This window comes from Pristiophorus japonicus, chromosome 1, assembly GCF_044704955.1.
Source record: "Pristiophorus japonicus isolate sPriJap1 chromosome 1, sPriJap1.hap1, whole genome shotgun sequence".
Taxonomy (NCBI): domain Eukaryota; kingdom Metazoa; phylum Chordata; class Chondrichthyes; family Pristiophoridae; genus Pristiophorus; species Pristiophorus japonicus.
This window is the reverse complement of record NC_091977.1, coordinates 270,720,874-270,727,147: the sequence shown is the minus strand read 5'-3', so window position 1 is coordinate 270,727,147 and position 6,274 is coordinate 270,720,874.

The window sequence follows — 6,274 nt, the reverse complement described above, 5'->3', positions numbered from 1 at the left end:
TAGCCAAAGCAGTTCCTTGTGGCAGGTGTTGTTGGTTGTTAATCCTTGTTTGATGTAAAGGGCTGGTATAAAACCTCCAAGTTCTCTCTTACCACTTCCTCAATGGCAGCCACCCTAATTATTTGGAGGGACTGCTCTTTATATTAGTTAAGTCAGGGTAGGTTGGATTCTCTGCCATCAATGAGAGTTATTTCGCGATGGCTTTGGGCAGCTTATTTTAAAAACAGAGTCACTTTCAGCATTAGGATAAAATAGGAGGGGCAACCAGTAGTCAGCCGAGTTCCCACCAGGTGGGAATGGGTGAGTGTGGAATGTGTAAGTCATTTGAGCAGTAGTTGTGAGTAAGGGAAAATCCATGCAACCCTTCCTTCCGTGCCGTAGTCTCTGTTGGAGGGTAGTCATCGTTGTAATGCATGCGTAGTATCGGCAATTTCTTTCCTTTCAAAGGGCATCATTTCATTAAGCCTACCCTGGCACTCATTTCCTCAGTCCTGAGAATTACTTTTCATATTTGTTCCCCTAATAAATGGACATGGGAGACTGCTTGACCTGTTTGCCATCTCCTCTTCCTCCACGCCTGCCTCACATTACCTTTTATAAGGAGGGTCCCATTCCGCTCCCAAAAATGACCATTTTGCTCCACTCCACTCACTCCACTAGTGACTTGTGGCTTTTTTTGGTGAAGTTCTCTGGGCCCCTCTATACAGCACTCCCTGAAAAATGTATAGGAAGCATGTTTAAATAAGTTGAGTAATGTTGGGCTGTCACATAACCAGTATGAGTGGACAGGGTAATGTGGAGAGAGAGCACAGGCTATATTGTGCTCTCTCTGTGCACTTCGAATAAACTCTCTTACCTTGTTTTCGTTTTATTTTTGGCTCCAACCCCGAATTGGTGAATTTTTGCCTCTGGTGGAATGCAGTTGTAAGTGACATTCAGTATGCAGCTGTGGAGTTTGATTTATGCTGGAAGAAAAATGAGAATATGTCGGTGGAAGGAGTTTTCATTTCAGATGTGATATTTCAGATTTTCACATTTGCCTCGTGCTCGCTAGCCAATCAAACTCCCTACGAAACAAGAGTCAAATGAGTCAATGTCCGTGGATTCACTTCCTGTTCTGAGAATCTTGATTGCTTCTTGAAATCGGCTTCAGATATTTTTTTACTAATGCTCCCAGTGCCTTCTGTGGTGTAACCTACATCATCCAACGTGCAGAACCAAAGGCGACATAAGGAAAACCTTTTTTACGCAGAAAGTGGTTAAGATCTGGCTGAAAGGAAGGTGGAAGCAGACTCAATTTTATCTTTCTAAAGGGAGTTGGATAAGTATCTGAAGGAAAAAGATTGCAGGGCTAGGGGGAAAGAGCGGGGGAGTGGGACTGGCTGAGATTGAACACGAGCTTGATGGGCCGTGTTAAGTATCGAATAACTCCACGAGGCTAAGTACGGTGAGCTAGTTCAGGCATGACCTTACTCCAGTTTATTTATTCTCAAAGTGAGGATTCAACATGGCTGCCAACGTTATATACACGGCTTGCATGTGTCTTCCAGTGACCATTAGGACTCCGACAATCGCGCCCTCCGGTGGCAGGTAAAACCCAATTGACATACATAACAGGCTGAATGGCCGCCTTCCGTGCTGTAACCATTCTATGATTCTCAGTTCAGATAATGTCAAACGTTGTGCTTCTCATTTCATCGGCTGTTATACCAACGACCTTATTGCTGCGCTTTTTGGCTATTCTTTAACCTGTGGTTCGTTATCTCACAGCTTCCTGTGTCTTGTAGTTTCTCGTTGATGCTGTGTGCGTGTCTCCGTGCACTCCACTCTGACTCTCTCTCTCTAACTCTCCTGCAGTGGATATCTGAGCTGGTGCTTGGGAGGCTCGAGTGACTGATGGAGTGCTCTGGAGAGCTAGCAGTGCCAGCTGCAGACAATTCTAACTTCTTCCTATGGCAGTGAGGGAAGAAGAGAGATTAGAAAGTTTCTTGAGGAAGAAAGCACTCCATGTGTTTGTGTGTGTGTGTGCCATACACGCTCAACCTTGCTTCTGCTCCAGATTGCACCCAGTTTGAAACTTTAGTCTTCAATGTCACGTTTTCAGCCATGTTGATATTCGGATGCTTGTTTCATAGTTCCCTGCCATTTGAAACTCGTTCTGCTTTCAATTAGGGCAGAATATTTTTTCTCTTGGGACAGAATATGGCAGCAACCTTCCTGGGCTGATGTTGGATGTCAATGTGTGAGCTGCTATAGATTGGGTAAGTGAGAAGAATGAATAATGTCCTCAAAGTTGATTTCAGAGGGGTTGTCACAATATAAAATAAATGAGTAGCACAGGCAAGTGAGTACTTTAATATCCCGAGCTTCTGCTTCATTCTGATCCCACTATTTTATATTGAAGTAATTACAGGAGGACAGGCATATCGACCTGCTTATACTATAATGCAGTTCATTATTACTGTTAAATTACCATTTTAGTTATTGCTGTATCGGCGATTTTTTTGGTCCATTTATTCTTGTTTAAAGTGGTGGTGGAACATTTTGCACTGGTACTGGTGCACTGGTATTCACCGCGCAGTAAATCCAAGAGAAATGTAGGGAACAGCACCAACCTCTGTACATGGCCGCCTTTGACCTCACAAAGGCCTTCGACACTGTCAACTGGGAGAAATTTTGGAACGTTCTCGTCAAATTCTGATGCCCCTAAATGTTTGTCACCATCCTTCGCCTGCTTCACGACTACATGCAAGCCGTGATCCTGACCAACGAATCCACCACAGACACACTTCAACTCTCTTCTCATTCTTCCTTGCTGCAATGTTCCATCTTGCCCTCAATAAGCTCCCCGCTGGAGTGGAGCTAATCTACAGAACAAACGGGAATCTGTCCAACCTCTGCTGCCTGTAGGCCAGATCCAAGGTCATCCCATCCTCTGTCATTGAATTACAGTATGCAGGTGATGTCTGTGTCTGCGCACACTCAGAGGCCGAACTCCAAACCATCGTCAACATCTTCACCGAGGCGTACAAGAGTATGGACCTTACACTAAACAGCCATAAGACAAAGGTCCTCTATCAACCTGCCCCCACCACACATCATTGCTCCCTGATTATCAAAATCCACGACGAGGCTTTGGATTACGTGGACCATTTTCCATACCTCGGGAGCTTACTGTCAACAAAGGCAGACGTCGATGACGAAGTCCAACACCGCCTTCATGTGCCAGTGCAGCCTTCGGTCACCTGAGGAAGAGAGTCTTTGAAGACCAGGACCTCAAACCCAGCACCAAGATCATGGTCTGCAGAGCAGTAGTGATACCCACCCTCCTATATGCCTCAGAGACATGGATTATATACAGCAGGCACCTCAAAGCACTGGAGAAGTGCCACCAACACTGCCTCTGCCAGATCCTGCAAATCCATTGACAGGACAGATGCACCAACGTCCATGTTCTCGCTCAGGCCAACATCCCCAGTATCGAAGCATTGACCACATTTGATCACCTCCGATGGACAGGCCACATAGTCCATATGCCCGATACGAGACTTCCAAAACAAGCGCTCTACTTGGAGCTCCGACACGGCAAGCAAGCCTCAGGTGTACAGAGGAAATGCTTCAAGGACACCCTCAAAGCCTTCTTGAAAAAGTGCAACATCCCCACCGACACCTGGGAATCCTTGGCCCAAGACCACACAATCGGAGGAAAAGGCGCCGAACACCTCGAGTCTCTTTGCCGAGAGCAAGTGCTTTGGGTATTGGTGCACTGTAAAGGTGGGGCATGAGAGTCGGCATGGACTGGTTGGGCTGAGTGACCTGTGCCGTATATCCTATGTAAAAAGATTCGCATTACTGAAAGTTGGTAAGTCACCTGGTCTGGCTGGAAAGTATTTTAGGTTGCTGAAAGAAACAAATATAGAAATAGCAAAGACAGTGGTCACAATGGAGGGAATTTTTACTCATCTATGCGCTGGGAGCGGGAGGGGGGCGGGGAAGCGATCCGGCGGTACACAGAACCCAGAAGCATCGGTCTCCCTGCATTTAAATCCACAGTTGACAACTAGTGGGGTGGGGAGGTAGCAGGACCAGTAAGGTCTGCTCCCCAACCCCAAGGGGGAGTCCAATTCTGGAGGTTGGGTTTCAAACCTTGGCCCTGGGCGGGGGGGGGCTCCTTCACCTGGCCCACGGTGTGATGGTGGGGGAGATCGGGCTGGGGGGGGGGAGGCGGCGGGAGGATGCACTCCTTCACCTCCTGGCCCATGGTGTGATAGTGGGGGGGGCGGGGGGGCTGGGTCCTTTACCTCATGGCCCACCAGGATTGCTCTGAGGCAGTCCTTGTCTCATTGCAGCTGCCGGTTTCCTGAGTCCCGGGAAACCTGGCCAGCCACAGCAAACCCCAGGCTTCCATCCTTATTAACATATTTAAAATGCCGATCCAGCTCCTGGGAGCAGGTTGACTGTCCAGCCCTTGTCCCGCCTCAGGTAAAACCTGTAATTCAGCGGGTTGGAGGTGGCTTCCTGACACGCCTCGGATTTCTGGCCATTTACCCCTCCTCCCGCCTGCCCCCATCCACAACCACCTGCTCACCCATGTTAAAATTCCCCCCACTCTTTCAATCCTCATTGGATACAGGAGTAGTGCCAGGACTTACAGGCCAGTCAGCCTAACATCAGTGGTGGAAAAGTTATTAGAAACCATTATCAGGGACTAAATAAACTTTCATTTGGAAAGGCATGGCTTAATCAAGGAGAGCAAGCATGAATTTGTTAAATGCAAATCGTGTCTGATTAACTTGACTGAATTCTTTGCTGAGGTAACAGAGAAGGTTGATGTAAATATGGACTTTCAGAAGGCATTCAACAAAGTGTCACACAGGAGGTTTGTTAAGAAGATGGAAGCCCCTGGAATTCAGGGGAAAATGGCGGTATGGATACAAAATTGGCTCGGTGACAGGAAACATAGAATGGTGGTAGATGGATGTTTTTCAGACTGGGGGTGGTTTGCAGTGGTGGTCCCCAAGGGTCAGTTTTGGGTCTGTTTTCAATTTTAGGGAGTGGCATTATAAAGTTTGCAGATGATACGATACTTGGCAAAATAGTAGATAGCGATGAGGATAGTTATAGGCTTCAGGATGACGGACAGGATGGTGAAATGGGCAGAAGCACGGCAGATTGAGTTCAATACGGAGAAGTGCGAACTGATGCACTTTGGGAGGACTAATATGGAAAGACAGTGTAAAATAAATGGCACAATTTTGAAAAGTGTAGATGAGCTGAGAGACCTTGGTGTCCATATACACAAATCCTTAAAGGTAGCAGGGCAAGTTGATAAAGTGGGTAAAACAGCACATAGATTACTTGGGTTTATAAATAGATGAATGGCAAAGAGATAATGCTAGATCTATACCAGGAAAATTGTAAAGGCCTTAGAAAGGGTATAGAGAAGGTTTACCAAAATGTTATGAGGGATGAGGGACTTAAGCTATGAGATTGGAAAAGTTCTCCTTGGAATAGAGAAGGTTAAGAGATGACCGAAAAGAAGTTTCCAAGATGATAGGTTTTTGTTATTTTTGTATGTAGACCATACCCAAATATAAGACTTGCCACCAGGGGGCACACCTGTGGGAGACCGAAGGGTCACCTGTGCACCCTGGGGCAAGCAGGTATAAAAGGTGATTCACCATGCTGCTTCCTCACTCTGGAGTCTGAATAAAGAGACCAAGGTCACAACAGTTTAAGCTTGCGATATAGTCCTGTGGATTTATTCTGAACATAACAGTTTTGACAGAGTAGAGGGAGAAAAACTATTCCCTCTGGCAATGGGTCAATCACAGACTTAAAATCATTGGCAAAAGATTTGTAGCGAAGCGGAGGAGAATTTTTTTTCCCCCACTCGAGCTGTCGGGATCTGGAACGTTCTACCTGAAAAGGTGGTGGAAGCGGGTAGCGGGTGGGAAGTTGAAGCCAAGATCAGATCAGCCATGATCTTATTGAATGGCAGAGCAAGCTCGAGGGGCCGAATGGCCAATTCCTGCACCTATTTCTTATTTTCTTATGTTTTGATAGAGTAAAGGAGAAACTGTTTCCAGTGGCAGAGTAAATAAGGAGAAACTGGCAGAGGGGTCAATTACCAGAGGACACAGGTTTAAGGTATTTGGCAAAAAGAACCAGAGGTGACATGATAGAAACATTTACAGTGAGTTGTTATGATCCGAAGATCAACAATAACTTTCAAAAGGCAACTGGATAAATACCTGAAAGGGAACACTTGTAG